This window comes from Alosa sapidissima, chromosome 23 (assembly GCF_018492685.1).
Source record: "Alosa sapidissima isolate fAloSap1 chromosome 23, fAloSap1.pri, whole genome shotgun sequence".
NCBI classification, from domain to species: domain Eukaryota; kingdom Metazoa; phylum Chordata; class Actinopteri; order Clupeiformes; family Clupeidae; genus Alosa; species Alosa sapidissima.
Window position 1 is genome coordinate 5,426,312 of NC_055979.1, and position 22,823 is coordinate 5,449,134.

Consider the following 22,823-nt stretch of genomic DNA (forward strand, 5'->3'; position numbering starts at 1 on the left):
ACGTACTCTGTAGACCTAAGGGTAAAAGGAGTTGAGTGCTCTCCTCCCCCGAAGACCTGAGAAAGCCCCCCATAGGTGTCAACTTGATTTGCTCTTCCTCACTCGCTCCCTTTCATTCTTTTTCCCCCCCAACTGCCTCTCTCTCATTCTCCCTCTTTCTCTCTCTCCCTCAGGGTTATATCACTGGCATTTTCATATGCTCCCTATCTTGTGTTCTCTCTCCTTCTCTTGTTCTCTCTCTCTTGAACGCGCCTTGCTCTCCCTCGTTCTTTTTTAGTCTTTCGCTTCGGTCGCACTCTGAGTCACTCATTCAGACTGCTCTCGCTCACTGGCTCTAAATCTCTCCCACTGCCGTTCTCTTCCTGGGGAGCCCTCGCTTGACAAGGTTAATCTGTCCTGATGATGAGCAGTTGTGCTTGGCTCCACTTTTTTTTTTCCTCCATAGATTCCTTCCGATAACCGTAACATGAACCCCACATATGCGATAGGAGTTGGGGGGGGGGGGGGGGGTTGAAAAACAGAGCCTAGTGTTGTACGTTAAGTCGTGCCCCTTTAGCACACACACACACACATAGACCATAAACTTTCTCAGGCATTCCCATAGGAAAGACTCCTGTTTGACATCCGTAACTACGAGCACACTATACCCTGAAGTTATCGGGGAATGTGTCTGGAAGCGTGTTTGTGTGTGTGTGTGTGTGTGTGTGTGTGTGTGTGTGTGTGCGTGTGTGTGTACTTGCACATGTGCTGAAAGCAGAATCCTAACAAAAGATGAATGTGTGCTTACAATGACTAACTCCACTAAAAGCAACGAGCCTTTTGCATAGTTTCTCTCCCTCTCTCTCTTTCCTTTATGTTCATGAAATACAGTTGGTGTTTAAAAAAAGGCTCTTGAATACTGTATTTTTTAAATTGAAGGTGGTGACTGTATTGAATGCCTGGCTGGCACCAATGGAAAGTGAATGGAATCAATGCCTGCTGGGCAGAGGTGGAAGACTAAGGAGCTGAACAAAGAGGTAGAGGCACGTCTGACTCTAAGCCAGGGGGTGGTTATGATGGTGGTGGTGGTGGGGGGGGGGCGCGAGCATGCTGGCTGGCTCCATGCCAGCAGGAACAGGTTCTAGGTGAAGTGAATCAGGCCAGCTGTTGCCAGGGCTGTTGCCATGGCAATCACCTCACAATATTTGTATTAGGATGTGTGGGTGAGACATCTGATACAGACAGTTCTTGCAGGCTCCCTCGCGCTCACAGGCCTCCCACATACACACACACACACACACACACACACACTCACACACTCACACACGCACACACTATCACACATTTGCTTACGCACAGCTGCTCTCCAAAAAAAGCCCCCATTTCTTTTTGTGCGTAGTTTGTGTGAATGAGTACACCTCCGGAACGACACCTGGGCCGGCTCTTGGTTGAACTGGGTCACTGCGGGGACAGGATACCCACCCAAACCGCCAGTCCAGTTTGCTTTTCTGATGTCAGACTGTACCACCTCATTCTACGGTGTCCTTTGTGTAGTCTTGACATCAGTGTAGCATTGTGATGTTGAGGGTGTCTGCAGAGGAGCTGAGATATCAGCACCAACGTCTGTAAATATTTCTTTTTTGATAGAGATGGGTGTACCTGGCTAAAGTCTGGATAAAGTGCCACACCTACTGCATGTTTCTTTAGACTGCTGGGAACAGGGGTGTAGTGGTAAAATAGAGGTGGGTAAACTATAAATTCTGTGACAACACTGGTCACTGGTAAGGTGGACCACGGCATACCAGTGTAAATGTATTAGATCGGCCGATATTAGCTATTTGCCGATCTATCGGTATCGGCATTCATAACGGCCAATAAAAAAAACAATCATAAGCAAAAGACAGCCAACCCTTCATCTACATTTCCAGTATTGTCTTTCCAGCCTAACGTTACGTCCAGCAGTAAAATAATGTTAGCATTGGTTGAGTTGGGGAGGCTAACTTGATTGTTGGTGTATTTGTGAAACATAAACACGATTATACTGAGTAACTTAACAACAGCACTATAATTTTCTCTTTCGACTGTCATTCCATACATTTTCTGACATGTAGCTAAGGTAGTTAGCCACGATGATAGTGTTAGCTAATAGCTAATGTTGGTTTAGGGTCAGGAGTTTTAGCCCTCTGTCCAGACCTCGATAGAATGTCCTCCTATATGGCCCTCCTTTTTACTCCTCAGCAAACAATGCTTGTAAGTAGCGATGATCTAAGTGCTCCATAGCAAACAATGCTTGTAAGTAGCGATGATATAAGTGCTCCATAGCAAACAAGGCTTATAAGTAGCGATGATATAAGTGCTCCATAGCAAACAAGGCTTATAAGTAGCGATGATATAAGTGCTCCATAGCAAACAAGGCTTATAAGTAGCGATGATATAAGTGCTCCATAGCAAACAAGGCTTATAAGTAGCGATGATATAAGTGCTCCATAGCAAACAAGGCTTATAAGTGATCGATAATAAAAAACAACGCATTCTCTGCGCTCGCACATGAGGGGTTTACAGATAGGAGGCAGACATGGGCAGTATTTAATTATATGTATTTTAAATATGTACTGTTTTTAATTACTTTAGCGTATTTTGTAATTTGTCTTTTGCAGGATTGGAACAGATCTAATGTAGTTTGTAACAAAATACTTTAAGAGATTGTATTTAGAGTATTTCAAATAATCTGTAAAAGAATCTGTAATTTTTTCCCTAATAAACCAAAATTTCATCACTCAGTTAAATATACTACCTATAACCATGACAATAAGCTATGCTTATCATAGTCTGGGAGCCAAAGGCCAGAATCTGGGTGAACCTGGTTTTGACAGTGACATTTTTTTTTTTTTCTTTGCTGTTTCTTGTTGTCTAGGGGTTACTCCATAAGAATAGGGTGGGTGCCCGATGATATCCCTTGGGCAATTCCCTATATTCAGCTCTAAAGTTTACCTAAGTAGCGATTTGTCCATGTTAATTTCATTATCCTTTTGGAAGGACAGCATAAAATGTAAACCCATTTTCATTTAGTATGCCACATTGTGACCAACTTAAGTGTTAGATCCAACTTTTCTCTTTTACGATCCCCTCTGGACATGTCTGAAGTTGGAAACATTGAAAAGAAAAGTCAACTGAGGGAGCCAAAATGGTCAACATGGGTTGTACACCCACATTTTTTATTTGTGCCGCCAATATTATGTCACCCTCCAGACAACTTCAAAACATTATATCTGTATTTTCTGTTCCATCATCCCCTTAGAGCATTGGAAACTGAGCATGGAATTGTCAGGTGTGTGAAGTGCTACAAGACTGAAATTTGAAAACGATACACATAAGTTACTGAGGGAGAACATTAGGTCATGGACCCCATATGATGACCTTTGACCCCATGACCTTGAGTACCTAATAGCTGATGTTCATTCTCACTACAGGACAGTATTAAAACCACTTAATGGATTTGACATGAGGATTTATGCCAGGGATAACATCCGCCGAGGTATGCAGAAATAATACCTCGGACGCAAAGACCTGCCTGATTCTAAAATAGTTTTCTCCACCAATTTAATCAATTCTGTATATCGGGACACTTTACAGGATGTTATTCTGTTTGTCCCCCATGTTGCCAGTCATGTATGTAGGCAATAGGCACAATGCAGTTATAGCACAAAAAGGGATGCAGTTCAGTTTAAAAAAAGGCCAACCTGTTAAATTTGTCATCAATGTTTACGGAAATGATGGTGGGTACAGTATGTACGGTATGTTACAGTTGATTCCACTGTTCCAATGTTACATTTTATGAGCCAGTAGTTGTAGTTTGTAACAAAATAGTTTTTGACGTATTTGTGCCCACCTCCTATTAGGAGGCAGCATGCACTGCACTCGCTGCTAGGTTGCGCTGGGTTGAGTGAATGGGACAAAAATGTGTGTTGTGATGGCTGTTGGGCTCATTGCAAAATAGCTATGATTTACAGCGCATCGCATCATAGTTAAACATGGTTGAATTTCGACCATAGAATTTGCAAGAGCGGCAGAGCAGCAAAATGAAAGTATACCCCCAATAGGAACAGGCCTATAAGGATAGTATACCCCCAATAGGAACAGGCCTATAAGGATAGTATACCCCCGATAGGAACAGGCCTGTAAGGAGAGTATACCCCCGATAGGAACAGGCCTATAAGGAGAAATTGGGCGATGTCCTCATTGTGGTCAATTCGTCCTCAATTTTTGTCCTCTCAACTAGCCCTCCATTTCAGAGTCTGGTTGGTGGTCACCCTATTTCAATGTATTTCTGCACAGAACCACTTCCGACAAGCAGAAAATAGGCTATGCTTCTTTTCTCGAACAGTGTGGCTTCTCTAACCTGACATGGGCAGTGAATGACCCCCCCCTCCCTGTTCTCTAACCTGTTTATTTAGCATGCATTAAGTGTGTTGGAGTCCAGTCTGAATGCTATAGCCTACCTACACCTTTAAGTTAATTGATTTAATACTGTACACGTCTATGTGCTAGTAACATTTCGATAAGGCCAAGGGGGAGGGGACACTTTTCCCCTCAATCATAGCCTCACTGTCAGAGTAAACTTGCCCAGTTATTTCTTAGGACATTGTTATGTCAGGGATGTGGAGCCATGTAGCATCGTCCACAATTAGTTGCGATGACTTTGTACCCAAGAATGTATTTTGTTGGTGAGCTCATTATGATCAATTAAACTTTATTTCACCTACTCTTCAGACACAGTTTCCTGTGGTTGGTTTATATTATTAATATGTAGCCCCCCCCCCCCCCCCAAAAAAAAAGGGATGCAGTTCAGTTTAAAAAAAGGCCAACCTGTTAAATTTGTCATCAATGTTTACGGAAATGATGGTGGGTACAGTATGTACGGTATGTTACAGTTGATTTCACTGTTGCGAAGTCTGCTTCTTTTTTTTTGTTGGCTTTTTTTTTTTTGCCTTTTATTTGGACAGGACAGTGGAGAGTGACAGGAAGCAAGCAGGAGAGAGAGAGATGGGGTGGGATCGGGAAATGACCGCAGGTCGGATTTGAACCTGGGTCCCCGTGGGCACTCGGACCCGTATATGGTACGGGCGCTGTAGCCTGCTGCGCCACAGCGCCCCCAAAGTCTGCTTCTTGTCAGTTCAATCATCGTTTACATTGATATGGGACGCTGATTTTTTATTTTTTTTTACCAGATCTACTTCATAGAATACTTCCAATGTACAGTATTAATAGCCCTCTGCCAGCCAATCAGAAAATAGTATTTCTTGTCTTTTGGAGATACATTTTCAATAATATGCCTTGTAGTTTCTTTGTTGGTATACCATCATTATTGTGTGGGTATTTTTGTATTTTAAAATAACTAATTACTTGTATTTGAATTAAATACATTTTTCACAATCAGTACATTGTTACATTTTATGAGCCAGTAGTTGTAGTTTGTAACAAAATAGTTTTTGACGTATTTGTGCCCACCTCCTATTAGGAGGCAGCATGCACTGCACTCGCTGCTAGGTTGCGCTGGGTTGAGTGAATGGGACAAAAATGTGTGTTGTGATGGCTGTTGGGCTCATTGCAAAATAGCTATGATTTACAGCGCATCGCATCATAGTTAAACATGGTTGAATTTCGACCATAGAATTTGCAAGAGCGGCAGAGCAGCAAAATGAAAGTATACCCCCAATAGGAACAGGCCTGTAAGGAAAGTATACCCCCGATAGGAACAGGCCTATAAGGAGAAATTGGGCGATGTCCTCATTGTGGTCAATTCGTCCTCAATTTGTCCTCTCAACTAGCCCTCCATTTCAGAGTCTGGTTGGTGGTCACCCTATTTCAATGTATTTCTGCACAGAACCACTTCCGACAAGCAGAAAATAGGCTACGCTTCTATTCTCGAACAGTGTGGCTTCTCTAACCTGACATGGGCAGTGAATAACCCCCCCCGTTCTCTAACCTGTTTATTTAGCATGCATTAAGTGTGTTGGAGTCCAGTCTGAACTGAATGCTATAGCCTACCTACACCTTTAAGTTAATTGATTTAATACTGTACATGTCTATGTGCCAGTAGCATTTCGAGAAGGGCAAGGGGGAGGGGGCACTTTTCCCCTCAATCATAGCCTCACTGTCAGAGTAAACTTGCCCAGTTATTTCTTAGGACATTGTTATGTCAGGGATGTGGAGCCATGTAGCATCATCCACAATTAGTTGCGATGACTTTGTACCCAAGAATGTATTTTGTTGGTGAGCTTATTATGATCAATTAAACTTTATTTCACCTACTCTTCAGACACAGTTCCACCCCCCCCCCCCCCCCCCCCCCCCCCCATCGCTCCTTACTGTAGGTCAACTTTAGAGCTGAATATAGGGAATTGCCCAAGGGGTATCATTGGGCACCCACCCTATTCTTATGGTGACGCCCCAGCTCTACTGTGCTGGGTCTGCCTCTTTCTCCCTTGCTGGCTATGGTATTGTGTGTGGCTTGTTCTTGTCTGTCCCTCTCTTGGCCTGTAGGAGGAGCTGTGGAGGTTCTACCTAAGTGCCTAATTGATGGCCTAATTGGAGGGTGGATAAAACTCGCGAACACACTCTCGGCAGGGCTGGCTGCAGCTCTGCTCCTTTACTTTTTGCACTACACATCTACATGCTGACCTACACGACAGTTTACTTTGCCTTACACATACTGACGTTGTAAATATCTCATTTAATAAATATACTTTCGTTTAAAACATACTTTGGTGTGGTCTCCCCTTCATGTCGTGCTCACTCCGAGCCAAGTGGTTACGACATATGGAGTAACCCCTAGGCAACAAGAAACAGCAAAGAAAAAAAAAACTTTAACCGACAGGTTCACCAAGATTCTGGCCTTTGGCTCCCGGACTATGATAAGCATAGCTTATTGTCATGCTTACAGGTAGTATATTTAACTGAGTGATGAAATCTTGGCTTATTAGACAAAAAATGACAGATTTTCTTAAGTGTTTGAAATACTCTAAATACAATCCCTCAAAGTACTTTGTTACAAACTACATTAGATTTGTTCCAATCCTGCAAAATACAAATGACAAAATACGCTAAAGTAATTTAATACGTATTTAAAATACATATAATTAAAATACTGCCCATAGTGACTGCCTGCTGGCTGCCGCAAGGTCATTGACAGTCTATAATGCAGCGTAATATGGATAAACTACATGTTATGCAGGTTAAACCATATATGAAGCTCACAATATGAAACCATAGGCAATTGTAAAACGACATAAGCTTAATTTTAAAATTGCTTAAGAACGGTAGGCTGTTTAGAGGAGGATAAACACAATTTAGAGGTGCATAAGTGCAATTTAGAGGTGCGTAAACTCTATTTCTGAAATTCAGGAGGTGCGTAAATGCCATTTAAGTACGTTTAGCCTCCACTACAGCCCTGGCTGGAAAGGTTGGAAGACAGAATCATGAGCCATTATGTTGTAGTCTAACTTTGGAGAGCAGATGTTGTTCCTATTAGCATCTATACATCTCAAATGCATGTTTTTGACAATTATTGAATTGAGCATATGGGCCATTGTTTTTACGAGAAGAGGATGAAAATAGTGAAGTTCCATCTAGTAAAATGCAAACCATAAATATAAGTATTTTCCTTGTGTCATTTGTGTTATTATGTGAAATGACTCAGGCAGACCTTTGGTGTGTACATCTTTTATGTACTGTTTACAGTTGTGATATATTCGCCCTGTTATCCACAGTAACTTGTGTTCCAGAGTGATATTATTTGACTTACGTTCAAAGTTCACATGGGAAGCTCGGATGTACGTTTTTTTCTTCTTTCAGACAGTGGAGGAATTCTCTATTTATAGACTGCCATATTTCACAGGCACATTTTAGAAAAAACCTTTCAGTGTTGTGTTGACTCACACCTGAGTACGGGCCTGCTGCACAGAGTGGACGAGAGATGGAGAGAGACTACACACACACACACACTCAATTGATTATAGTCACAGATCTGGTTTTGCCCTGCAGAGGCCAAAGCCAATGTGGTTTAGAGGTAAACCAAAGTTTTGATGTCCAAGAACTGGCAGGCCGTCACAATATATATAGTCCTGATTTTTATATATATATATATATATATATATATATAAAAATCAGGACATACTATCAACGTAAGAGGTGTTACCCCATTATGTTTCCTGAAGAAGCCAGCACACGTCTGGAGTTTCCTTAGGAGAGGAAGTATGATAAAAATGGTAGGAAGCAGGCCTGTGCACTGAATGTGTGGGGCTCATGTCTGATGCATCTCTTCCCTCACAGCACCACCATGGTGGCAGAGCACACTAGTGGGACTACATCACCAACTTTGCAGAACAATCCCACGTGTCGGAGACCCAGATGGGCCCAGTGGGCCAGCACAAGGCAGCCGATGCTGGACAGCCACACTGCCTGTCCATAGAGTTTGGAGGCCGGCTCTCAATCAAACCCTTTCATTGCTGACCACATGGTAGAGGTCCAGCAGGGTCTCTGCTTTTTTTTTAACCCTTTAATGTCGGGAGTAACTCTCCAACGAGCTCGTCAGCGACCCTTCACCTCCCCCTCGCGTATGCGCACTTGTTTTCAGAGCAAACAGCCGGAACCTGTCTGAACACTACCCGCCTTTCACGGGTATCACTTAAAGCACCATTAATAATTTGACACGTTTTTTTTCCCTCTCTTACACTCCTGACGTTAATTAGGGTAATGAACAAACCCCTGACTCTAAATGGGTCCAAGCAAATTCCATGCACCTACTTGAGCTTCATTTCCCCTGTAATTTTCCACTTATCAGCGGGGGCCTGTGGAGTCCCATGGGAGCCAACACAGGTGGATCCTGTGATCCTGGTGGACGGGGTATGACAAGGAACCTTTTCTCATTGGGCTCTGGGCCACCATAGAAGCTACTGGGCATCTGTGTCTAGTGATTGATGTGCCCAGCAGGTTCTGTGGGGGTAGGGGGGATTGTGAACATTTGGAAAGCTAAGAATTACTCTACACTCACCTGGAATTTTCTAGATGTACTGGTATCTCACACTGTAAGTTACAGCAAGTTATTCAAACAGGAACGAGTGTGAGTGAGGACAGGGAACACCTTCATACCCATTACATTATTTGCCATTTAGCTGACGCTCTTGTCCAGAACAACATCCAGTCAACTAACTAACTACAGCGACAGTCCCCTGGAGCTGCTAAGTGCTTTGTTTAGGCACAATGGTGGCAACCCCTGGGATCTGACTCCTAACCTTCAGCTGTTCCACTCCCTGATCAGCTGTTGGACTCCCTGATCCGTAACCACTGGACCGGAGGCTGTAAGTAACCACTGGACTGGAGGCTGTAAGTGGCTGCTCTCTCCCTCTCTCATTGAAGTTCTCTGGGCTGCCTTTGACTTGGTCTCAGGCTCCTCTGCTCTCCTCTCCTCTCGCGACTGCCTGCGGGCCCTCAGGTACTTGGCAGGTGCCCCCGCCGCCGTGGCTAATAACTCGGCCGCGAGTAATGGAGGGTGTCCTGGAGGTGACTGTGATAAGAGCCACCTGCTCTGGAGGAGTCTGCCAGAGCTCACACTGAGTGTGTGCGTGCGTGTGTGTGTGTGTGTGTGTGTCTGTGAGAGAGAGTGTTAGACAGACAGGGATGATTTGTGTGTGTCTGTGTATGTGACAGTGTGTGTATGTGTGTATTCTTAAATGCGTGTGTGTGTGTGTGTGTGTGAAATATTTGTCAGAGAATATATAGCGGTATGTGTGTCTGGCTGTTGCTATCCCTGGGAGGGTGGGCCCAGGCAACTTGCGAGGGCACTGAGGATGCCTGTAGACATCTGTGTCTGCCAGCCGGGGTGAGATAGAGGGCGGACGTGATATGTGGCAGGTCCCCCGCATGAGATATCTTTCTCTCACACACACACACACACACACAGAGACACACACACACACCCACACACACATGGAGACACTCAACACACACAGAGAGAGACACTCCAGGACTTTGGACCCTGGAGGGGCTCCATCTAATGCACGGCAGGAGGCCGTAGGATTTGAGGGGTTTGACCGCGGTGAAAAATTTCAAGGCGTGAAAAAGCCCGCTTTGTGTTTGTTTGTTTGTTTATTGTTTGTTTCCTCCCAGATTGACTGATTGGTGCTATTCTTGTGAATACAAATTATCGCTGAGGGTAGGAAGAGGGACAGAGGCTCAACCCAGTTTCAAAGAAGTTTCAAACCTAAAGAGTTTATTTCACCACATTTCACACAATAATGTGTCTCTCTATGTGTGTGTGTGTGTGTGTGTGCAGCTCTCTTTGTGTCTGTGTGTGTATGTCTGTGAGAGAGAGAGAAAAAGGCAGACAGACATAGAGAGAGAAAGAGAGAGAGAGAGAGAATGAAGTCAGCCACTTGAAAGACAGAGAGATTCTGATGCCATACTGGGCTTCTGAACGACAGCAGTAGCCCGGACACAAAAGCACTTAGAGTCATAACAGACCCCCCCCAGCATCCCACCTCTCTCCCTTTCATGCTCTCGTCAAATTGAATTGCAATGAATTGCAAAATCATTGGCAATATAAAAGGCCAGAAGTTACAAAAAAAACCCTCTTAGTTTCCTGGACCGGAGATCCGTCATTCCTTTACACACAGACAGAAACACACACACACACACACACACACAGGCAGACACACACGCGCACACACGCGTACACTCATCTTCTTCTGATGGTTGCTTCTCACCAGGAGACCATTCCAGCCCAGACTCTGTGCCGGATGTCGGCACACGGACGACACTATCAACGCCCAGCTGGAGGCCTGGCATTCCCAGCAGGCACCTGGGCAGGAAATCACCCTGGGCGATCGTTGCAAGGAAGCAGGAGCCAGAGAAGTCACACACATGAACACACAACACACACGCACACACACACACACACACACACACACACACACACACAAAACGCCGCTGGTCTTCTCTCTCATTTGCACTTGCAAGAACCTACTGCTGAGCTGCATTGCTCCAGTTCAGAGAGCAGACAGTGTCGTTCGGTTTGGAGAGTGTGTTGTTGTAAAACACTCCAACAAACAACCAGACCATCTTGAACGCAAGTGAGACACCAAATGCATTTGCCTCTGCATCTCTCCTTCCGTCTCCTCCCTGAGTGGATCTGCTGCCAATGGAACAGTACTCACAGCAGGGGTGGGCTGTTTGGTATGCATGCTTTCCTGTGTGTGTAATTGCCAAAGGTAAAATAAAAAATCACTGTAAAAAAACAACAAAAAAACAGTAAGAGTATGTATGTATAGGTATGTGTGTGTGTGTGTGTGTGAGTGTGTGTTATTATGATTGAAAGGCATGCCCCAAGAGGATGTGGCTGTGGAGAAACAATAGGCCAGAGGCTTTAAATGGAAAATCAGGAAGAAATGTTAGCGGCCAGTTCCCCACCCACCCACCTCGTCTGCCCCCTGTGTGAACCTCTACCCTCTGGTGACCAGGGCAGTCAAATATGTAGTGGCGGGGTCAAAAGGTCGACAGCTGACTTTATGATTAGAGCTGTAGGAAACAAGCACCACTTAATGTCCCGCTAAACCTCAGCGCCAGACGCAATTAAGCCTGGCCCGGCCCGGGACTGTCGCCAGACTTGTTTGTGAGCTAAAAGTTGAGCTCTCACACAGGAAACCAAATGCATAAGAAAGATGTTCATCACACTGAAACAAAACTAACACAAGTCTGTGGAGCTAAGGTGAGTAGCTTGTGCCTTTTCAGAGACCTGGGGAGAGGAGAACCAGATTTTTTTTCTCAGAGGTTGGTCACTGAAACATTACCACATGCCCTAATCTTATCTTAGAAGGGTTGCATAAGCAAATGTGCTTTTCCCTTATGCTAAAAGAGCTTTGTCTTCTGGAGCTGTTTACTGTGTTTGTTTGTTTTATTGCCCAGTTTTACAGCTCCCGGGACAAGCCTGGTAAATAAACCTGTTACAATGATTTATCACATGCACAATAAAAAATAAACACCCCTACACCATTTTGTCCCTCGTACCCCGCCAGACCATAGCTATTTCTGCTGCCCCTGGCTACCCATGCTGCTGTGACACCTTCAGATCTCTTTGAAGCTGCCTCAGGTTAGGGTTTGGAACATAGGTCCCACCCTGGAAAATTCCTCAAAAACACAAAGGTTCCCAGTCAACAAAAGCCCTTATAACAGGTGCAAAAACATTCAGCATGTGCTAAACAAATAGCAAAGTGCGAGACTGCCAAGTTTTGTTCTCATTTAACCAGTAAATTTGGTTTGGCGTAGAAAAGTGAAAAGAGTGTGACAAGAAGTAATAAGAGCCATAGCTTATTCAATTCAATTTGTATTGTACTTTTCTACATCAATAACAGAAAATGGAATCTGGTTAGAAGAGTTACTGCTGTTCCACTTATTCTAGCCAGGGATGTAATTCAGCCGTAGCAATAGAGTGCAAAGAAACGGGTGCCAGAACAAGTCCAAAAAGTGGCCAACCACGGCGTGTACTGCGTAATTAACCTATGTGTACTAACAAACTTGACAAATTCATTTCTTTTCTTCTTTTTTCTCTCTCTCTCCCTCTGTCTCCTTCTTGGTCAGTCCCAGTAGAACATCCCAGCGGTGGTTTGACACCCTGCCAGTGACCTCCGCAGGCTTCTCCCCTCAGGATCTCCAGAGGTGACCGGTGGGGTCACTGTCCTCGGCCCTCTCACTTACACAACGACTTCCCCCTGGGCCTCACGGCCAAAAACAATAGCCCTGAGGGAGAGGGAGGGGAGTGATGGGGGGAGGAGGGGGGGTGAGAGGAGGGAAGGGAGAGACAGCCTGCAGAGCTAAAGGTTATCACTTTTATAACAGGAATCGGAGCCAAAAGCTGGGATAAAGAGGACACAGTCGTTTGGGACAACTGCTTTGGTGGGGTGGGGGTGCTGCCGACACGTCATTAACATCATTGTTAGAGGACACAGGTTCAGAGACAGGCCCACAGCACTGGTAATTACACATGGTCACTTCACTGGGCTTCAACCTTAGCATTCTCCATTGTTATGCAGTTGTCGTTTTTCTGCAACTATATAGACAAAAGGCTGAGGGTTTGCTAGCTCTATTCTGAGAGGTTCTGAGAGTACCTCTGGGCCACCATACTCAATTGGCCTGATGAAGATGAATATGAGAAATGTAAGTCCACAGGCTTGTTTTGAGGCTTATCTGCTGAATGGTGAACCTACCTTTTTACCTTCCTATTGAACGTGTCAAATCAGCATACATGTCTGTGCCGAGGTAAGGGTGTAATCACCGAGAGACAAAAAGACCACGGATTTGAAAGAGCTGACCCTTCAGAAAACATGGCCGCCAAACACGGGGATGAAAAGAGGTGGAAAATGCAGGTTGGCAAGCGAACAATAGCCTTGCCAGTTATGATTACTCCTGGCCCAGGCAGTTGCCAGCAGAGGAGCCTGTGTTTTACAGCAAACATCACAGTAATTGTGTAATCCATATGCTGCCATTGTGTGTTTGTTGTGTGTGTGGATGTCTGTCCATATTTGTGTGTGTGAGGGTGTGTGTGTATGTGTGTGTGCCTGTAGCAAAGACATTGTGTTATACCTTCTGTATTTTTCCCCCAGTAATTTGGAAAATAATTCCTGTCAGATAAAAACCATGACGATAAGTTATACACTTAGAGAGTGTACTTTTATATATTTTTAGGAATGTACATTTTAAGAATAGGTGATAAAACAAATAAAAAAAGGGATTTTTACTGATATGTATGTGGTGAGAATGAACTCCCTTTCTCTAAATGTAGCTAAACAACATGCTTGTCTTGTAACAGTACAGTACTATGTATTTTGTTCTACTTGTGTGTCGCTATATAGGAACAATGCAGTGCGCTTCAGCCTCACAGACTAGTGTGTGCTGAAGTGTGTCTTACAGCTGAGCATGCCAAAGCCTGGTGTCCATGAATAATGGGTGAGCCGAGACTGCGTTTCGACTTGTACGAGCGCTATGCGTGTGAGGGTGCACATTTGTGCATGCGTGTGTGTGTTTGTGTGTGTGTGTGTGTGTGTGTGTTGGGGTACACCACATCTGCGCCACAAATGGGACCGCAGCATATGTGTTCACCAGATGTGCCTCTTGGGGGGAGAGGAAGAGAAGCCGACAGAAACACAACTGTTAAGACAATTGTCAGATTGTACTCTTAACAAATACAGACACAGCAGGCAGGGTTGACTAAATACACATATGCCTCAGCAGTGAGTCGTAAAATATTTGAAGTGCTCTTTTTTACTTATACATTTATTCATTTAGCTGATGCTTGTGTCCAACGCAACTAAGTAAAGAGAAGGTACAGGGCAAATAGGAGTCATGGTAGGGAGCATACTGTATGCCTTTATGAGAGCATGCAAGTAAGAGGGTGTGGAACCAGAGATCACTTTGTATACCAGCATTAGTGATTTGAATTTGATGCGGGCGGCTACTGGTGGAGCTTGATGAGATCATTCTGGATCATCTGTAAGGGTTTCACTGTGCATGCCGGGAGGCCCATGTGTTTTAGTCTTAGATGTGTGAAAGGACTGACTAGGTTAAAAAGGTTTTAAAAATTGACAGGTTTAGAAAGTTAGCACACCATCTATCTGATTTTTCTCCCTCCTCAAGAATTACCAAATGAACATTGTGGACTCATAGTACAACCCCAAATCAGAAAAAGTTGGGACGTTGTGTAAAATGCGAATAAAACAGAATGTAATAATCTGCAAATCTTGATAACTCATATTTAGTTGCCAAAAGGACACAGACAACATATCAGATGTTAAAAATGAAAAATTTGACTTTTTCATGGAAAAACATTACATTTGATACCAGCAACACGTTTCAAAAAAAGTTGGGACAGGGGTAAAAAAATGTTGGAAAAGTTGTGTAATGATAAAGAAAACAAAAGGAGGAATGTCTCACAACTAATTAGGGTAACTGGCAACATGATTCAGAAATGCTAGTGTAAACTTTACCATGCAACAGCCAAAATTGTATTTAGATATGATACAGAAATACCACCATCTTATCTGGGCCTGAGCTTGTTTAAAATGGACTGAGGTAACATGGGAAAAGGTCCTGTGGTTAGACCAATCAAAATTTGCAATTGTTTTTGGAAATGATGGACTCATCTGAGCTAAAGAGGAGAGGGCCTATCCAAGTATTCAACCTATCCATCTTGTTTTAGTGCTCAGTTCGAAACCCAACCTCTATGACTGTGTGGATGTGCATTAGTGCCTACAGCATGGGCATCTTGCACTTCTGGCAAAGCAAAATCAATTTTGAATTATGTATACATTACATCAACATATACTGCCATCCAGGCAATGTTTTTTTTCAAGGGAAGACCTTGAATGTTTCAGGAAAACAATGCCAAAATTAATTCTGCACATTATAAACAGTATAAACAGTATTTCTCCATAGAGGAAGAGTCCAGGTGCTAAAATGGCCTGTCTGCAGTCCAGACCTGTCAAATTAGGTGCATCATGGAATGAAAAACAAGATTTTCCAACTTTTTTGAAACATGTTGCTGGCATGAAATTCAAAATGATCATATATTTTCCATGAAATAGTCAAAATTATCATTGTCAACATATGATATGTTGTCTATGTCCTTTTTGCTGCTAAATATGGGTTTACAAGACAGAATGTGATAACATGGGTTTGTATATTATCACATTCTGTTTTTATTTGCACTTCACACAACGTCCCAACTCCCAACTTTGTCTGATTTGGGGTTGTGTTACCTGAGGCATTTGTGAATCAAGCTCTCCCCTTAGTGTGCTATGTTCTACTAAGGCTGTGGTTGCCATCAGCATGAACATTTAGCGTAACACTAGCTCATGGTTTCTTTTGTTAAAAACCACACTATAGTGATATCTTGCACCAATTCAAAAAGCCATGCAACATATCCTACACTGGTGATATTAGTTACCACGTATGACAATGTCATAACTGCTTGTAATTCTCTACTTTTTATTGTCATGTTTTACAGATGAATGGCCACAGACAACTGAAGATTAGTTCAACAGGAATGGCCATCTATCATAATCTAACCCCAGTGGAGTTTTTCTTAACCCAATGGATAAGTGGGGCGTACACTTTGCCCTCTGGACATAATGAATCAGGACAGAGTACACTGTGAGTACTGGAGCTATGACCACATGCCGGCATGTCACGTTTTTTTTTTTACAGAACGCTGACATTATAACATACGTTATGTTTTTCTTTTGTTGGCTCTTTGTTTGCGTTCTACCTCACTTGAAATTTGTCCATCTTGTGAATTACGGCATATAAGCATAAATAAAAATGAAATGGGACATATCCATCAGGTACCTACATGGGAACTCATAAATAACCCAGTGATGTTTGGAAATAAATAAGAATGTTGAATTTAATTATTTTATTTATGTATTTAGCTGACGTTTTTACCAAAGCGACAGATACCAATTGCGGACTTAACTGCCTTGCTCAAGGGCACAACGGAGTCAAATCCACAACATAAGCCAGTCCACTACCACTACCACTACCACCAAATATGATGTCACGTAGAGAGGTGTCACAAAGGCACATTTATAAAGAGAGAAGGAAGTGTACACAAATCAGACACAGACACAGTGTGAGCCTTTGCATCACTCTCAGTTCACTCTGTGTCAGTACCCCGAGGGGCTCCCCTGCTGCTTCTATGTAAATTAATCCAGTGGTCTTAATTTCAATGAGCAATATCACGTTATACAAATGCATGCAAACTCGTTGACTCAGGGAAGAGCCTCTGTGTGGACCTTGTGTCAAGTCGATGCTGGCCAGCTTTCCATATCCCCAACAGATAGCATGGAAATGACTTCTTTGGCTAGCGGTTGGTGGGCATTTTGCATACCGTATGCAAACTTCCACACTGTAATGAAAGCCACTGTGTGCATTCAAACTGTACACACACATGCATACATGCGCGCATACACACACACACACACACACACACACACACACACACACACACACACACGCACACACAAAGAGAGAGAGAGAGGGAGTATTCATTAACTTTACAACTCCATGTTTGACTTCATGTAAACTACTGTGAGATAATTTAAGATGTAAAATTTGTGAATCACTCGTCTTCATTGTATTCAAGCAGTTAAGTCAAACATTGGTCACCTGTGATACTGACTATGTAGTTGGGCTTTAGTTTTGTAGGGTATTTTCCAATTGTTTTTACATTTCAAGTCATTTCATGCATTTCATGCGTCCATTGAAGCAGATTGGAAGCCCATGGATGTAAACATACTAGCTTTTTCAGAAGCAATTCAAATTCAGAATTTGCACTGGCAATAAAATCCCTTTCAGTCAGATACTCATCCATGTGTATGACAAACTAGAAACAAGTTACTATGCAACTCCTCAGAATGAACACCTCCCCTTGGCTCCCGAAATGTCTACCAGCCATCAAGCTCCAACTCATGCCTCAGTGTTTCCCACAGAATTGAATTCTATTTGTGGTGGTAGGTTTGAAGAATTAACTGGAATGCAACAGTTTTTAACAAATTAGCGCAGCGTGGTTATGATGCTAGTCAGATTTAAGCACAATTTAGTACAACCTGGAAAATCATTGTGTGGTGGTCAATGTTGATATTGTGGTGGGCCGCCACAAATAAGTCAATGTATGGGAAACACTGTGCCTGACTCCCACACCTGATTGTGTGGTTTTAAACCCTGTTCAGTATATTAACCAAGCATGTACCCGTCCGCCGTCTCAGTGTCACTCCTGAATTCTGGAAAAGGTGCTTGTTGACCGTCATACCTTTTGGGCTCCATGGTGTTACACCCAAACCCATCCTCAACACGGGGTGCTGACTGTTGGTATCTGTAGAAATGCTGTTTAAATGTACATCACTAAACTAAAACATTGCTAAATCTGCCTAACAGGTAACATCAATTTGGTTTACTTTATTTTTTCCGGGTTGAAGCATCACATCCCCTTTCTGATAATATGAAGAATTGAATACATTCTCTAAATAATGTCATACACTGCAATACTGCACTTGAACAGCATGATTATCCCTGATGTTCAAGAAAAACCAGGTCATGATCATTGGTGTGAAGTATGCTGTGATCTCAAAGATTTGTCCAGCTAATCTCCAACATTGTCCCGTACAGTATTATTTAAATAGTTACATTTAGATTCTCATCAGAATTCCGGTATGCAAAGCCTGTTACAAAGTATGCCTAGTGGGCCTCCTATGTGTCACAAATGCTCCAAGCTGATAAAACTCTATTGGTATGCTGTGCACAACATCTAAGTGAAATCAGGCAAACGGCACTGATGCAGAAGGGAACATTTTGTAAAAGATGTTTTGTAGAGTGTTTGTTTGTTTGCTCAGAGCACAATTCTGCTTTCAGTGTGTGACTTTGAAAGGGAGGCCCTGATGGGGCTGTTTGAGGGCTGCTTTTGGGGCACTGCACAACCCCTCTGTGGGGTGGACGTGCTCGCTCAAAGAGACACCTTTCAGCTTCCTCCATCTTCAAAGACTAAATGTGGACTCTGGTTCAGAAACCTTAAGTGGATTCACCCAGGAAGGCGGGGGACTTGGAGGGGGTGGAGAGAGAGAGAGAGAGAGAGAGAGAGAGAGAGAGAGAGAGAGAGAGAGAGAGAGAGAGAGAGAGAGAGAGAGAAAGGAGAGCTTGCTTTCTGCCAGTGCTGGACACAAAGCTGGGATTGTTCGCCTGCTGTCTGTCTGCTGAAGCTAACAATGTGCCATTCTGTACCTCGGCAGAACTTAATTTATTCCAACTCTATGCCCTGACCTGCAATCTCTCCTCCTCCTCCTCCCTTTCTCTACCCTCTAACGACCCCCCCCCCCCCCCCCCCCCCCCCCGCCCTGTGCTCACTCTCGGTCCATCTGACCCATCCATGCCTCATACACCCCCGTTTCAGCATCCAAAATGCCCCCTTACCCCCCCAGTGGAGGCCCCTGGCAGGATCTCCATTAGACAGACGCTAGTACTGTTCACCTCTTTCTGCACTACATCCATTCCCACTTCTGAATAGAGAGAGAGAGAGAGAAGAGAGAGAGTGAGAAGGAGAGAGAAAGAGAGAGAGAGAGAGACCATCAAGTATGTGTTTGTGTTTGTATGTGTTGAGTTGAGTTGATGTGTACTCATGTGTAGTTTTGTGAGGACTTAGGTATGTGTTATTTATGTGAGTGTGTGTGTGTGTGTGTGTGTGTGTGTGTGTGTGTGTGTGTGTGCGTGCGTGTGTGTAAGAGAGAGAGAGAGGGAGAGAGAGTGTGTTTCTTTCTGTGTGTAGGTATGCATGTTGACGAGTGTGGTTGAATTTATGTCTGGTTTGTTAGTGGATGTGTGTGTGTGCGCGCCTGTCTGTGTGTGTGTGTTTGTGTGTATGTGTGTGTGTGTGTGTGTGTGTATGTGTATGTGTATGTGTATGTGTATGTGTGTGTGCTTGTGTGTATGTCTCCCTGTATGTGTGTGTGTGTGTGTGTGTGTGTGTGTGTGTGTGTGTGTGTGTTTGGGGGGTGTGGAGGGAGGAGGAATGGCAGCCGAGCGGGAGAGGAACAGAGCCTGCTTTGTTGACAGCAACGGCAAAAAGTTCTGGAACCACGTTCAATCATTTACACTCCATCCCCGGCACCACACTGCATTAATGCGATCAACATCAAGCCTGGTGCGAGCATTTCTTCCACATTTTCTCTGCCCCCCCCAACCCACCCCCCACCCCCTGCCGTGTTGCTTCCAGTAGGGGTGAATAGCACACTTGCTAACATTCCAGGCATGCACTCACCAACCACTCCTCCTGACTGACCCGAAAAAAAAAGAGAAAACAACTAGACTAAAACAGAGCCTTGGGTATTGAAATGGGAAGAGAGGGCCAAGGAACCAAAAAGCTTTGCTTGGCAGTGATGACGCTGATTCTTAATAAGTAACTTCCTAGGCATGGAGAGTGCTAGAGTGGCCTGAGGCGGAGGTTAGAGAGAGAGAGAGAGTGAGAGACAGAGGGAGAGAAAGGGGGGGGGAGAGAGAGAGTGGGACAGAGAAAGGCACCGTGAGTTTTTGCAAGCCAGGCTATGCACTATAACTGCAGCCCAGCACTGCAGTTGAGTAATAGTGCTGTGCGTTTTCTCTTCCGTACATTTCACAGCCTATATGGAATACAAATCTCTATTATGTTCAGTCTGGAACAGGATGTTATGAGAAAAAAAGTTCAAACTCACAAAATCCCTCAACTTGTAAACATGTGTTCAATTATTGTTTGGTGGAATGGGATTTGGTCACATTGACAGATACACGGCCCTCTGAGAAAATAGACATCTTTAATCAAGACTCAGATGACAGTCTACATGGATTTGCACAAAGGGAAAACACACATAGCCTCTAATCCAATCCGACTGAACTAGCTCAGTGTATTTACACTGGAGACTGAGCATGAAGCAAAGGCTCTCAAATGAAGTGACACACCATACTGAACATTGTTTTTTCTATGTATTGTCAATATAATTTAGCCAATTTAGTATTACACAGCCTTGCACAACTATGGCAAATTCAAGATCTGAACTATGTTTAGTCTTTAGTAATACAAAACACACTTTTTCCACATAGACGGGAAGGTCCAGCAAGTCCACCTGATCTATACATGTCATGAACACAGTGATATTGGATAGTTTCCTAAAATGCATTTAATACAAATGTAAGAAATAAATACAAGAAATAATTGTGTATGATAAGGTATAATATTGGACATTCAAGACTTTAAAAGTGTGAAATGACTTTTTAAAAGTGTTTTCAGAACTCGGCTCTTGGATGTCCAGCCCTCAGATGACTACATGACCATTTGTGGGTGGACAGACTGGCGGCCTGTGTCTCTCCTGAGCGCTGATGTCAGGCTCGGTATTGTAATGGTGGCTCTGACCACGTTACCGTGACTAGTGCCGCCCATCACCGGTCCTCGGACCAATGCTTCGCAGTCATATGGCCTGGCAGGGTCCAGGGTAGCGCTCCCATCAGTCTTCGCACGCACGCACACACATACACACACACACACACACACACACACACACACACACACACACACACACACACACACACACACACACACACACACACACAAACAGAGCCAAGGCAGACCAACAATCCTCTGTATTGTACGAGTGGGCTGGATTGTTCTGGCATCTGGTGAGACTGTTTGAAGCAGCCATTTCGGAACGTCAAGCGAAAGTGGATCAGGAGAGAAGGGGGTGAGAGAGTGGAAGAGAGAGAGAGAGAGAGAGAGAAAGAGCTCTTTGCCAGGCGCCCCCTGTGTCTTTGTCTTTTTTCGGGCCAGAAAAACGAATCCTTCCCCTGACCAGACTGTTGAGCTCAGTCAGCAGAGATGAGGCCTTCCACTGAGACATAAGGGCTTTCATCCCTCAGAAATATGTTCCTTTGCTGCTCAAAACTGGAGCTTTTCTGCCTTTTTTTGCAACACCAAAGTGTTTCTCCACAAAGGCTTGAAAGAAGTGGCTGTACCTGTCACTCAACTTTAAAATCCTGTCACTGAATAACTTTAAGTGGGACAGGGAGCCATCATCACTCACTGGCCCTGGGCAGAATGTGGCTTGACTCTTGAATATCTCCTCAACACAGATGTACACCAGAGACTCTAGTCTATACCTCAACATGGTCGCCTGTGTGTCAGTGAATGCCATTCACCTGAAGGAAACGCCCTGTCTGAAAAAGCCAAACCAACAACAACAACCAGCTCAGGTCCCAGGGCAGTCCTTAGTCTGGATCCCAAACGGATCCCACCCTCATCTGGGCCAGGTGCGGCGTGTTGTCAGTCACCCTCCGGGCCCCTCAGGAGCTCGTCATGAATAGAGCATTGCTTTTCAACAGGAAAAGGGAGGCTTTAAACCATAGGGGGTCGGCTCTAAGATTTCCACACAGGCATGAAGGGGTTGGGTGCTACATAATTGGATACAGTTTACATATGAATGCGGGAGTCTTGTTTTTGTGTGCCTACGAGACCGTGAATGGGGGCAAAAAAAAAAGAGGTTAAAGTGTAATGATAAACTTTTCCATGTGTGCCATTTAGATTTTTCAAAGAGGTTTGTTAGCTAATGTATGGACAATGCTGGCACAGGCAAATGTCAGTGTAACACAGGCAGATCATTAGGCTAGACTGGATAACGCAGTGCGTCTCCCAATCTGAAATGCCACGAGTACTTTACGCGTTTGAGCCTTGTGTGCTCCTAAATCCACTCGGCTAACCTGTAGGACCAAATGAATTCAAACTCAGCAGTTCACTTCTGCTCGCTCCTGTCACTGTTTTCACACCAAACTGCATGCTGCATAGGCAGTTTTGCCAGTACATATTCTGAGTAAGTTTGCAAATTAGAAAAATAGTCGTGTTGTTTGAGACAAGGCTGTGTGTTTAAATCTGTGTAAATGAGAGGCCACACCTGCATGGCGGAGCTGTGTTTTCTGGAAAGTATTCGCCGGTAACTCTCGAGAGGCCCCACCGATATGTTCGAAAACACCTGAAAAGCAGCTCCAGAACAGGTCCTCTTTCTTTGTCTCTTTCCTCGTGTAGCTAAAGCAATATTTATCCTTTAAGGAGTAATTAAGTACCTGAGTACATGGGAGAGTTTGCTGTGTTTGCCTCTCTCTCTCTCTCTCTCTCTCTCCCTCTCTCTCTCTCTTTTCTTTCTGTTTAATTTTCTGTTAGAACCCTATTCAGCACCCCACCCCCCCTCTGGCGGCTGACAGGCCAAGGCCTCCCGGTAACTGATTCATTC

At 44.0% G+C, this 22,823-nt stretch overlaps 1 protein-coding gene and 1 long non-coding RNA gene across 2 annotated transcripts in view; both read left to right on the forward strand.

The window, feature by feature from the left end:
- Window positions 1-11,230, forward strand: part of ndfip2 (Nedd4 family interacting protein 2) — a 34,442-nt gene extending 23,212 nt beyond the window's left edge. The window contains exon 8 of the mRNA XM_042080527.1: window positions 10,746-11,230. The gene's annotated coding sequence lies outside the window, so the exon portion shown is untranslated. The remainder of the gene's footprint in view (window positions 1-10,745) is intronic.
- A 45-nt stretch (window positions 11,231-11,275) lies between these two features.
- On the forward strand, window positions 11,276-16,436 carry LOC121698434. The gene is made up of 3 exons (XR_006026762.1): window positions 11,276-12,690; window positions 13,884-13,977; window positions 16,034-16,436. It is a non-coding gene; the product is annotated as an uncharacterized LOC121698434 (long non-coding RNA).
- The last annotated feature ends 6,387 nt before the right edge of the window (window positions 16,437-22,823 follow it).